This window comes from Castanea sativa, chromosome 7, assembly GCF_040712315.1.
Source record: "Castanea sativa cultivar Marrone di Chiusa Pesio chromosome 7, ASM4071231v1".
Lineage (NCBI taxonomy): Eukaryota > Viridiplantae > Streptophyta > Magnoliopsida > Fagales > Fagaceae > Castanea > Castanea sativa.
In genome coordinates this window covers 47,184,013-47,198,335 of record NC_134019.1, presented here as the reverse complement: position 1 = coordinate 47,198,335, position 14,323 = coordinate 47,184,013, and the positions used below count along the sequence as shown (strand labels likewise).

General features: G+C 32.9%; 1 pseudogene; it reads left to right on the top strand.

Moving 5' to 3' along the window:
* Positions 1–655: 655 nt before the first annotated feature.
* Positions 656–9,653, top strand: LOC142644588 (putative polyamine transporter At1g31830; annotated as a pseudogene).
* The last annotated feature ends 4,670 nt before the right edge of the window (positions 9,654–14,323 follow it).

Here is a 14,323-nt window from a genome sequence, read left to right as displayed (position 1 = left end):
TATAAAGAAAATTGTGATTAGTAGAGTAAAAAGTGGAACACATTGGGCAAAAGATTTCTATTCATGATTGTTCAAAGGTAGGATCAAGGTAAATTAAGAGGAAAATTATTAAGTATTCTTGGAGTATGATAATGTGGTGCTTTATTATCTCACATTATTTTTTACTATTTAGTTAAGATATAGAGTGTAAGCGATATTAATCTTATTTAACAACTAGTAACATCTTATGTAATCAAATGAGAAATCTGATGTACGAATTTTTTCTTCACCCAAAATTAACTTGATAATAAGAGCAATAACCATAAAGTGTACGTTATATATTTAAATTCTATTATATGTATAAAAAAAAAAAAAAAAGGAGGAAATTTTTTTAAGGGGGTGGAGGGTTGTTTGGATTGGGCTGTTCTTTTGCTTTGGATGGTTTAGAATTCTGCCCACATGTAGTGTAGGCCTCTTAAGTCTGTTAGCCCAATCCTGACCTCTAGTCACCTTGGTAACCAAGCACCATATCATCATGTATATAAAATGAAGTATCTCCCTCCCGCTCTCACAACTGATTTTAACAACTTTCTTTCACTCACCAAGAAACCAATACTCCCCTATATATAGTTTCTCTGCTCCAAGAAACCCAACCCAGCCCAACCCAGGTTCAACCATGGCACACCTCAGGTTTCCACTTCCCAATGGTATTCCACATGAACACGACCCTTTACCCAATCCACACCCAGAAGATGACCTTTTCCTCGATGATGGAGACGGAGGCTTTGGAATTTACTTTGTAGAACTAGGCATAGGCTACGAGGAGTATCAGACACGGAGGCTAATATTCAATTTCTGTCTCTCTCTGTTCCTGAGCTTCTACACAGTTGCTTTCTACTTATTCAGTGAACCCGATACTATAATTCAATTTCCATGGGGGGTATATGTTACTTAATTTCTCTTCCTTGAATCTTGAGCGTTAGCTTTGATCAGTACTTGTTAATCTTTAATTTGATTTTGTTGTTGTTTCATAATTATATAGCGAGCACATCTGCAAGATGATGTGTATCACCATCCTGGACGTTTTGCTTTGAAGTACAAGGACATGGAGAGGGAGTTCAAGGTGTATGCGTACCCTGCAGATGATGTCCTCAACAAGTGCTATCCTTGGGATTACATGAGTTACAGGGCCGGTATGGAGGAAATAAAGAACGGGACCGAATGCGAAGGCGACTTCTTCTTCTTCAAGAATATCAAGCAAAGTCGCTTCTTCACCACTGATGACCCTCGCAATGCTCACCTCTTCTTTGTTATGCCTATCTCTTTTATTTCACTTAACAACACGTCTTCTTTGCACAAATCTTGCCCCATGCATCAGCATCAGCATCAGCATCAGCGAACATCTCAATACTCAATGCAATGCCCGTATCGGTATTGGAATCAAACACAAGCCAATCAACACTTTTACGTTACTGCTGCTTCCAGCGACGACAATGCAATTCGAGTTGTTTGTAAATCTAAAATTGCATCCAATGAAATCTTACTCCCGCCTCTTCACATACCTAAAAGGTATTCCTAGCTATTATAAAAACTCTCTTACTATTTATTATCCATGCAAACTTTTCTTTATCACCGATCAAGATTTTGTCTTTTCAAGTCTTTCGTAGTGATTTGTGTGTAATTTGTATATTACAGAGCATCTTATGAAGCCAAACTCATTTTTATAACCAAAAAGGATGAAGTGTTTTGTGTATGCTCTGGTCGATCCCGAATTACCACTGCTTGTATAACTAAATCAATCTTGGATGGATGCATACCGGGTATGCCTTCATTTTCTTCCATTTTGTTGTTGTTTATATATACAATTTTCTAACTTATTATCTTTTAATGACTTTTCTATGATTTTTGTGCGTCTTTCTTTAGTTTTCTTGTCAACCTACAATCGCTTGCCCTTCAAAAGGATACTGGACTGGGATAAGTTTTCTCTAAGAATCGAAAAGAATGATACTTACCAGGTCCACAATCTTGTTCATAGGATAAAAGCCTCTGATTCCTTCACATTACATTCCAACCTGCTCAAGGTAAAAAACATTATTCTAACACTGATCCGGCTTATATGCAAATTTTTACTTCATTTACATTCTTTTTTTCCCCTTAAAAATTCTTAGCTTGGCATGATTGTGTATGCCATGCATTAATTCTGACATTGTCCTCATTCACACACATTGATTCCACTGATAGATTGTGCTAGGCTAAAATTATGTCACCAAAGGTTGCATATGTATATGGTAAATGCATTATTTTATTAAATTTGCATTCTTTTTTAATCAGGTACAAAAAAGCTTTAAATGGAATTCACCACCCAACAGATTTGATGCTTTTCATATGGCTATGTTCGAGCTTTGGGAATGCTACAATCAAAATTTCAAGTAGAATTACTCGTGTCAAGAAGAAAAAAAAAAGATTTGCATTTCGATTAATGTTTTTGAGTAGCAAGTTAATTTTGAGTCTATTGATAAAATATTTCCAATGATATATGTGTAACCATAAAGACGTAAATCAACCACATATTTTTTTGTGTGATAGAAAAATGCAATTTTCTTCTTTAGATCTTGTTTTTATTTCAGTTTTGAACTATTGCCTAATTACTTGTGATCCATGCCCCCACATAATGAAGCATTATTATCTAACTTTAATGCTTTAGTATCACTTACAAAGTTGAATTTCTCTTGATGGAGAAGCTCATCTAATCTGGCTGTGAGTTCATTGACTCTGTCTCACTATTCCTATAAGAAACCATATTCTCCTGAATTTGTTTCAGTTCATCCTGGGTCTTGTAAATGTCTAAAGGTTGCTTTATTCCATCTTTGTAAATCTCCTCTACATAGCCATGCATGGGAGTGTGGATTCAGAGGCTAGAAACCTTAGGAGTGCCCGGGTCTCGTTATCCCTATGCGTCTCTAGCCAAACATATATATAAACCCGCCGTACGTTAAGTACCATTTTCGCACACCATCATTCACAAATATTGTCGAGATATATATGATGATGAGATCTAGAATAGGCTTGGATATCAACGGTAATGTCAGCCTTCCACATTAAAGCCAAACCATCACTCAAACCTCATATTACCACAATCATAACATTCTGGAGATCCAGCAACACCTGCATTCTTTTTGTAGTTGATACAGTCATTGAGGGGTCTTTATTTTGTCCTCACCAACTTGTGAAGGCTCAAAATTTTTTACGTACATCCAAAAACATTTGTTGATATTAAAAATCAAGAAGAATCATCAATCTGGTAACTAATGGAATCTAAGTTTTTTTTGTTGATACAAAAGGCATAAGCTTTTAGGTTAAGTATTACTCAATCGGAGGCTCCTGAAAGTGTTATTTCCTCTTTACATGAGTGCTCATAGGTGTGTTTGTTTGTTTTGCAAGTTGGAACTGTAATTTTCTAAATTTATACCTATGACTTTTCTTTTATCAATAATTTTGATCTCCTAAAAACAATATTAAAGTTCAATATTGAGAAAAATAATATATAAGTGCCTTTGAGCATGGCCTATGTGCGAATGATTAGAAGCCAATGAAAATTTTTCATCGAAGAGAAAGGTCTTCTTTGAGCATGTGCACATCAGTATGTGTCATTAGTTCAAGTGGCATTCAATTTTACTAATGTTTTTTTAGGGCCAATTTTATTAATGTTTTAAAATCTTGGTTTCTAATTATACTAATTTTTCAAAAACCAGAACAATTGCCGATTTAATTTTAAGCAACTTGAAAAAAGGCGTAATAGTTATGAGCAACTTGAAAAAAGGGGTAATAGTTATGAAATACTAGCGTCTTTGCTTAGAGGCTTTTTATTTATTTTTGGTTTAATGACAAATTTTTCATTAATTCCAATTTGAAGTTTTTGCTTTGGGCCAATTAATGATATTTATGCATTTGCCAATCACCGATAGAATTAAGAGTGTGATGAAACTTAGCACCCAAAAATGAACACACCAATATAACTAAGAGTGTAAAGAGATTAAGCACCCAAAAATGAGCACACCCACACAAACTAATGACTTCAATGCTATTTTGATTTTGATTTTTTGGTGGTAGCTGGGTCTCATCTCTCTTTTAGCTATTTCAGTAATTGACAAATGCATAAATATCATAGGACCAATGCATGAATCTTAAATTGGAATGAATGAAAAATTTGTTATAAAACACAAAAAAAAAGCCCTCTAAGAATGATCGTGACACATGCGAAGAGACTAATTATTATTTTTATTGCTAACAAAACTGTAATTTACTTATAAAAAGACATTATCTTGCAGCTCTACAAGATACATAATATTAAGATGCAAGCACTTTATTGCAACAGAATTCTTTTAAAAAATTTAAAAATAAAACAAAAGCTTAACAAAAGTTCGATTAAATTCTAACTTTGAATTGAACTCTAAATTTTAATTTATTTAATTCAAGCATTTTGTCTAATTCTTGTTAAAAAAAAAATTTCCATGCTCACTTAAAATATATATGTAATAAATTTTATAAAAGTTTTTCGTGTGAAAAAATATTTCTTTTAATAGTAATTTTTTATTATTAAAAAAAGGTCTGGTTTTATTTTATAGTTTTTTTTCTTAATGTGAGAACAATATTTTTTAATGGAGTTTTTTTATTATTAAAAAAATGGATAATTACATTTTACTTACCTGTGGTTTGCTTCTAATTTGATGTGCCTACCTGTGGTTTAAATTTTGACACTTTGCCCACCTGTGGTTACCACCGTTAGTCTCCTATTATCCACCTCTATTAAAAAGAAGGATAAATATGTATTTTTGCACTATTTTTATGTCTCTCTCCTCCCAAAACATAAAAAACATAAAAATTAAAGAGAAAACAAGATCAAACATGTGCTATTGGTAAAAAAAATTATGCAATTTCTTAGAATTTCAACTTGTATTTGAACTTATCATCTCAACCACAAGCAACCAACAAATTATAAATCTGAAAGCATGATAAAGCCGTATGAGAAAAGAAAAATAACAACTTAATATAAATCCAAATTTAGATCCAATTTTTACAAATTTAGATCCAATTTTTACAACTTAATATAAATCCAAATTTAGATCCAATTTTTACAGAGCAATGAACTATTCATATACAATTTCTCTAGTGAAAATATGAAAAAAAAAAAAAAAACCTAGAAAAGTTCCTGCCAACAAAAATTAAAAACCCAGAAAAGTTCAAAAAATCCTAGAAAAATTAACAAACCCCAGTCTTGCCATAAAAAAAAAAAAAAAAACCTAATCTTGTTTTGGAGTCCATTGCAATCAAAAATCCCAAATAAAATCAACACAATTTTCAAATCCACTCTTCACTCTCTTCCACCTCAAACCAAAACCCAGAAATTCGGAACATACCCAGTACTAGATCCGGGATCTCATGCCTCAGAAACACATCTTCCTCGGGTTTCTCTTTCTCCTCCTCCTCCTCCTCTGCCATGCGGATCTGAATCCCACCTGCTCCAAAACCAGCCCACCTGTGGGCCTTCGATCCGAGTTCAAAATGGTCCAGCACTAGCTTTGCAGCGCCTTGACAATCCTCGACGATTGCTCTTTCCGGGTCTCCCAATTCGACATGCTACCTGGATCTGACGCCCACTAGTGGGACTCCGTCGCGCTCGACTTCGCCAACCACACCGCCAACGGTTTCGTTGTTTCGGACCAAACTCTAAACGACACCTACACCAATATGCATGTTCTTGTGGGTCTCTCTCTTGCACTAAGAAAGGGTGGCTTGTTGCTTAGGTGTTGCAACAAGCGGAGAGAGAGAGAGAGAGAGAGAGAGAGAGAGAGAGAGAGAGAGAGAGAGAGAGAGAGAGAGAGAGAGAGAGAGAGAGAGAGAGAGATTTGAATCTGAGGTAATTTGATTTATTTACTGCTTCAATTGGTTTTAGAGTAGTTAAGCTGATAAAGTTCAAATTTTTATGCTTTAATGTTATGGAAAGTTGCAATTTTGAATTGGGTTCATTGTAATTTTTTTGGGCATATGTTCTCATAGAAGGTCTTAAGCAATTAAAAACTTCAACTTTTTGATCTGTTATGTGTTTTGATTTTGAAAGAAAACGTGTTAGAGTAACGGCTGAGGGAGAGGTGGGTTACGACTAAGTAACGGTGGAAACCATAGGTGGGCAAAGTGTCAAAGTTTAAACCACGGGTGGGCACATCGAATTAGAGGTAAACCATAAGCGGGAAAAATGTAATTATCTCTTAAGAAAATTAATATAAGTCCAATTCTATTCTATATATAAAGTAGTATAAAGTATAAACCCCTCAAAATCCAATTCCAAATTTGGAACATAAAATTTTTATTATACTCTCTCTCCTCACTTCCTCACTCTAGAGTAGCCATTCTGCCACTTAATTTTACTAAACTTTTTATTACATTATCTTGTAGCTATGAGATTTTTCAATTGCTTAATTTTTTGAATAATTTTTCCTTCTGTTATTCAATCTTTTACACTTCCATTCGTTTAAATTTGTTTTACCATTTATATGGATATATGGAAAAAATTGTGTGATGATTATAGCATGAGTTTCTTACAAATTTTGATTGTTTTTAGGTGTCAATTATTCAGGTGATTTGTGGTTAAGGCATGAATATTACTTTTTTGGAGGCAGAACAAGTGATTTGTAATTAAGGCATGGATAACACTTTTTTGGAGGATGAACAAGTCATTTGAAAAAGGTATGGATAATCCTTTTTTGGAGGTTTGTGATGATGAATTTACGTGGATAATGAAACTTAATTCTACTAGTTGTATAATTGATGATTTGTGATAATGAATTTACTTGGGTAAACTATAGGAGAGGCATATCAGACCATTACAAGTACCGTGGGCACTATATGTTCTGTGATGGGGGTACTGAGGAGCATGGAAAGGGGAATCAAAGCTGGTGTATTCAATGAAATCAGGATCGTCTTCTTTATGCAATGTGTAGACTTGTTTGTCATTCCGTGAGAGCCTTAAGAGGAAGAGGTTTTGGTTTTTGTTGTGGGACTGGTGGAGATGGGTAGAAATGAAAGTAGGGTTTTGGATTAGGGATTTCTAGGTTTTAGAGACAGAGGTACAGATGATAAGAGATTTGATAGGTAGGAAAGTGCAAATATGGGTAAGAATCTCATCAGGTAAATATCCACATTGAATTGACTTCTCACTATCTGACATTGCCCCCGATTTCAAAGAGAACCAACGAAGGAAAGAGAGGCGAAGCTTGTGCTCTTGTGGAGTGGAGGAAATAACAAGGTTTTATTTTTTTTAGAAGAGGAAATAACGAGGTTTTGACGGAGAGATCTTTAACTACATTTACCATCAGTCTATCTATTTTACAAGTAAAAACTTTTTTTTTTTTCTATTTTATACTACTATTCTTCAAAATACTTGCATCACACCATCTATTATACACACTATTTTATTTAAATAAGAGATTTAAGGTTGAATATAAATTCAACAAGTATTAATGGTTTGCTTATTTTGTAGATTTTTTTTTATTTTTTATTTTGTGAAGATTTTTTTATATTGTTAACAAGTTAACTATAATGTGTTTAGTAGAAAAAAATATATAAAATTTATTGCAACAAAAATTATTGTTGCGGTAACTTATCGCAACAAAAAGATTAGTTGCAATAAGTTTCCAAGATGTACTTTATTGTAGCAAAAATTATGGTTGCAGTAATTTAACACAACAAAAATTTTGTTGCAATAAATTATAGCAACAATATTTTTTGTTGCAATAAAGTATTTTTAATAATAATAAAAATATTTTATTGCAACAAAACTCTATTGCAGCAAAAATTTTGTTGCAATAATCTATTGCCACAGACTTTATCGCAATAGCGGGCAATGAAAAAAATTTGTCGCAATAGAGGTTTATTGCAACAATATGAAGCTTATTTCAATAAAAAATTTCATTGCAATAAGGCTATTTTCTTGTAGTGGAAGGATGAGGATAAGAAATTCTTATGATAGATTGCTTGTACCTTTTGACATGTTATTTACATGTCATTCTACGATAGATTGTTACATGTCATTCTATGATAGATTTTCACATGTCATTCATTTTAACATGGAATTCTAGCTAGGATATATTTCACATATCATTCATTTTAACACGTCATTCTAGGATATTTTTTACATGTCATTTAACATGCCATCCTATGGTAGATCTTTACTATCATTTGGATATTCATTTTCAACTTTGTTATTTTGTTGCAGACTACTCATTTATATGTTTAGTTTGAGAATTACTTGGTATTTGTATGATTTTTTTATTTTTTATTTTTCACTTGTGAGATTATGCCTAGTGTTTGCTTTTAAGTGTGTATTTGTGTTTGTGCATGCATGTTTTAAATAAAATAAAATTGTTATATGAGATGTTTATTGTGTTGAGAACATGATTATGCATGCAGATTGAGGAACACAACAACTAGGCAAGCATCTAGTGCAATGGGAAACTCCAGTAGTGATGAGATTGTGTCAATTGATATAGGAGATTTTACTGGTGTGTCAGTTGATATGGGAGGAGACTCTATTGGTGTGTTAGTTGATATGGGAGACTCTACTGGTGTGTTAGTTGATATGGGAGGAGACTCTATTGGTGTGTCAGTTGATATGGGAGACTACTGGTGTGTCAGTTGATATGGGAGGAGACTCTACTGGTGTGTCAATTGATATAGGAGACTCTACTGGTGTGTCAATTGATGATATACCTCTTCCAAGGGTAGATAGGTTTAAGAAAGTTTCAATTCTACCACTTGTGTTCCTCATATTCTATGAGGTTTCTGGGGACCTATTTGGGGTCGAGGACATTGTTCGTGCTGTTGGTTCTTTTTTAACCCTTTTCGGCTTTTTGGTCTTCCCAATCATATGGAGTGTTCCTAAAGTAGTAATAACTGCTGATATGGATACTATGTTCCCCGAGAATGGAGGTTATGTGGTTTGGGTTTCAACTGAATTGGGTCCCTATTGGGGGTTTCAGCAAGGTTGGGTGAAATGACTAAGTAGAGTTATTGATAATGCACTCTACCCAATTCTATTTCTTGATTATTTGAAGTCGGCTTTCCCAGTTTTAGGTGATGGTGTGCCAAGAATCCTAGCCCTAATAATTTTGACAGTTGTCCATACTTATATGAACTATAGAGGATTGTTTATTGTGGGATGGCTTGCTGTAATTTTAGGGGTTTCCTCACTTCTTCCTTTTGTGGTTATGGGGATTGTTGCATATTTGAAGCTGGAGCCTTCCGGATGGTTAGAGGTAAATCGACATGAAGTGGATTAGAATTTGTATTTGAACACTCTATTTTGGAATCTAAATTATTGGGGCTCAATAAGCACATTTATTGGTGAGGTGAACAACCCAAAGAAAACTCTTCCGAAGGCTTTGATTTATACTTTGATATTGGTGGTGCTTGGTTATTTCTTCCCTATTTTGATTGGTACTAGTTCTGTTCCAGTCAATGATGAGTTATGGACTAAGGGGTATTTTTCTAAAATTGCTAAAATTCTTCAGGGAAATTCATTGAGATAGTGGATCCATGCCGCTTTAGCAATGTCAAATATGGGGATGTTTCTAGCTGAGATGAGTAGTGATTCTTTCCAGCTTTTGGGTATGGCATAACGGGAGATAGGTAGGAAAGTGAAAATATGGGTAAGAATCTCATCAGGTATATATCCCCATTGAATTGACTTGTTGTTGTCTGACATTGCCCCTGATTTCAAAGAGAACCAACGAAGGAAAGAGAGGTGAAGCTTGTGCTCTTGTGGAGTGTCTATGGAGTGGGGGACATTACAAGGTTTTATTTATATTTATTTTTTTTAGAAGAGGAAATAACAAGGTTTTGACTGAGAGATCTTTAACTACATTTACTATTGGTCTATCTATCTATCTTTATATATATTTGTCTATTTTACAAGTAAAAACTTTTTTTTTTCTATTTTATACTACTATTCTTCAAAATACTTGCATCACACCATCTATTATACACACTATTTTATTTAAATAAGAGATTTAAGGTTGAATATAAATTCAACAAGTATTAATGGTTTGCTTATTTTGTAGATTTTTTTTTTTGATTTTGTGAAGATATTTTTATATTGTTAACAAGTTAACTATAATGTGTTTAGTGGAAAAAATATATATATATATATATATATATATATATATATATATAATTTATTGCAACAAAAATTATTGTTGCGGTAACTTATCGCAACAAAAAGATTAGTTGCAATAAGTTTCCAAGATGTACTTTATTGTAGCAAAAATTATGGTTGCAGTAATCTATCACAACAAAAATTTTGTTGCAATAAATTATAACAACAATATTTTTTGTTGCAATGAAGTATTTTTAATAATAATAAAAATATTTTATTGCAACAAAACTCTATTGCAACGAAATTTTTGTTGCAATAGTCTATTGCCACAGACTTTATCGCAATAGCGGGCAACGAAAAATTTCGTTGCAATAGAGGTTTATTGCAACAATATGAAGCTTATTGCAATAAAAAAATTTTGTTGCAATAAAGTTATTGTCTTATAGTGGAAGGATGAGGATAAGAAATTCTTACTCAGTATGCTTAAGGATATCAAAATTTTCTATACCATGGTTGAAGATATTGGAAACAGTTGTAAAGGTTTAAAACCTGATGCCTTCAAGCTGTTCATTGTAATAAAGTATTTTTTTTAATAATAAAAATATTTTATTGCAACAAACTTATTGCATCAAAACTTTATTGCAACAAAATTTTTGTTGCAATAGTCTACTGCCACAAATTTTTTACTGGTGGTAAGCTTTTGCAATATTGAAATTACTATAACATTTTGCAACACTTTCACAACAAAGCCTAAATGATAAGTTTTTAATGGTTCTAATTTGAACTTACCATTAATTATTTTTTTTTTTTACCAATAACAACTTACTATTTAGGATTTGTTATGAAAATATTGTGACAATATTGTGAACATTACATTTCTTACAATTTTTTTTGTTCAACATTCAATGGACCAAAATTTTTGAGAGGTTGAATTTTACTTTTAATGGGCTCAATTTTTATTAAGAGTGTTTAAGTTTTTTTTTTTTTTTTTCCTAGGTGGTCGTCAAAAGACCTATATTAATTTGAAACTCAAAATTTTTTAAGGTATATTAAAAAAAATAAAAATTTAAGTTGGTCTTGTAACCACCCTTGTTTGTACTTGGTGCCGCTCTTATAAAAAAAATGAATTGAAAAAATGATAAACTCAATAATGAAGTTGATGATATCTTTAAATTTTGTAAGAATATAAATGTACCAATTTTTTTGAGAGTATTTCAACTTATGACGCCTTAAAAGTTAAAAGTTTTTAAAGTATATAAAAAAAATTTTCTAAGATAATCCTATGACCACTCTTGTTAGTACTTGGCGCCGCTACTATAAAAAAATCAATTGGCTAAAAGATAAACTCAATAATGAAGTTGATGATATCTTTAAATATTGTAAGAATGTATACGTACCAATTTTCAAAACAGTTAAAAGCAGACAGTTTTTTATTATTGGTTCTCAATAGCTCTAGAGTTATTGCTGTACAAATGAAAGTTGTAATTTTCTAAACTTCATGGGTAAAAATTTTAATTTAGGAAACAGAAAATACCATAAAAGCTTTGGACTGGTGTTTGCATACTGGACCACCTACTACATGTTAAAATGGACCTTATTTTTTAACTGCCCAAGATGGGCTCACATCTTTAGGACCAAATTTGTTTTATTTTATTTTATTTTGTTTTCAAAGAAAAGTTAGAATTAGAGTCCAAATGAATAGTTGTTCAGTAGCAGAAACGAAAAGGAAAAGGAATCCAACCTTATAATTACCACACAAAAAAAAAAAAAAAAAAAACCTTATATATTTTCAGATCGTCTTAAATTATTAATGGGCCTTATTATTTAATTTACTGAGAACAACATTTGGATGTTCCTTTGACAACAACAAATTGTTTTCCACAAATTAACAAAATAAATCTTGAAAATGTCTCGTCAAACATGTTTTTTTATTTTCTTTGCGTCAATTTCATTTTCCTTACTTTGAAAGTGAATAAAAGGAGCTCACTCTTAGTACCAACTACCAACATAATTATACATATTATATATTGTAGAAAGGTGCTGATTTTACCACCTGACTGAGACTTTGGTATCGAGCCATGAGTACTACTGTAGGAAGAAATTTAACTTTGACAACATATATACATTGAGTTGTAATAATTGAATTTATTAAAGTCATGGGATCAACAATATTTCTTCCTATACGTTAGGAAGGGCATGCATGAGTCACGAATATGACTTAGCTATTCTAATTTATAACCACTTCTAACTCTCATTTTATCACTGTTTTTTGGCTGTGTACAATGTACATTTGAGTACATTTCGACTTGAATTACGGTGACGGTGAGGCTGTTAAGCTAAAGTCGCAAGCCTGCCATTATAGTCAGACACACACGAGAGAGAGAAAGACAGAGACAGAGACCAGACTTTACAACCGACAGCAAAAGGTAGTCCCCACACTCAGTCACCACCTTGGCTCTCGGGGAAGCCGTCTACTCTCCCCACGTTTTATGGCCAAAAACATGTAGTAGTTGTAAACTTTGTAGTAGCTAGCTAGCTAGCTAGTAAAATGTGAGAGTGAGAGAGAGAGAGAGAGTATATAATACCTCAGAATCCAAATTCTCGTGAGTTTCTATTATAACAAAAATGAATAATACTATGCATGTGATGCTTCACGATTATTGACTACTTTCAATTATTGGGTAGGTAAGTGAATTACACAAGAAAGGTAATTATAAACAATAAACAAAGCAATTCAACTTTTCTTCTGAAAAATTCAGATCCTATTGATAGTCTTGACTTAATTTCTGTAACTTCTTTTTTTGGAGCAATGGCATAATTTCAATTAAAAGTACGTGTATATATACGGTGTATATAAGAGTTATTTCCTATTTTTTTTATGCATAAAATTTTCTTTGTAAATTTTCTCCATTTTTATTGCATAAAACTTGATTTAATAAACAAATAAAACTATATAATAGTTTTGAATGCCATGTGTGGGGAGTAAAAGGACCAGAGCAGGTATTTGGGCCTTTGGGCTCTGATAAGAAGGGCCAATTCGTTCTTGATTAAAAGGCCGTTAGGACTGCAAATCGGCTCATATGCCGAGGGTCCGAGGATACATCCGAGGATAAATTTCTTCTCGGATAGACCCGGGAGGACTTGGAGATTCGCTAGAAAGATCAAGGCAGAGTTCCAGAAAGATTGTTGGTTAAAAGGGGGATCCCTGTACCCTCTAGATGCACCAGTGTTAGAGAAATATCTTAGAAAAAGGCCGTCACCTCCACATTAAAGATCTTGCACCTACCTCCCTGGCCGCATTAATGGGGAAGTGACCCCTGAACAGTAGAACTAAACCTTCTAGTTACTATTTAAACACTTGAAGAAGGTGGTGTCAGAAAAAAAAAAAAAAAAAAAAAAAAAAAAAAAAAAAAGAAGAAGAGAGGAAGATTTGGGCAACACGCGGATAAAGCACCAAGAGAAGAAGTATTTAAGGGGAGTAGAGGCCAAAGGAAAAGGGGGGGGGGAATCGATCAGTTATCAAAAAAGGAACTAAGAATTGTAACCTTCAAGGAAGAAAAAGAAATAATACAGAAATTGTCCTCGGCTCATGTCCGAGGAAGTTCCTTTGCAATAATCATTTACTATTCGCAAGTATTTTTACATCTTAACCTGTTTATTAAGTTTCCAGTACCCCTAATTAGATTTCAGATCCACACTCTACAAATTTCATTGTTTAAGGCTCATTGGGCCTGAGCCCGCAGTTGTCTTTGGGTCTAGGTGCAATTGTGCACTTACACTATGCATTAGTATGATGGATCATGATTCGAAATAACATGTTATTGTTATATATAGTAATCAAAAAGTTCAAAACTGTATATCATAAAACCTTATATACAACTTTTTTATTCTTCCCATTTTTCATGATCTCACATGCATACTCCCAAGTTTAAGCCAACCTCATTCCTTTCCAGCACATATAGCACCATTATTTAATCACAATATTTTTGTTAATGCATTTAATATATGTTTTCTTCTTCGAGAATCACTTAATAATATAATACATATATCAAATGCATAAAATTCTTAATTTTTTTTCCTTTTTTAATGCAAAACATTTGAATTTGTTGCAAGGAGAGTAGTTTCTCGGGATAGAAAACCTTCTCGAGAAACTCTCAAAGCAGAGAAGAGAAGAGAAAATGCAAAAGGATATAT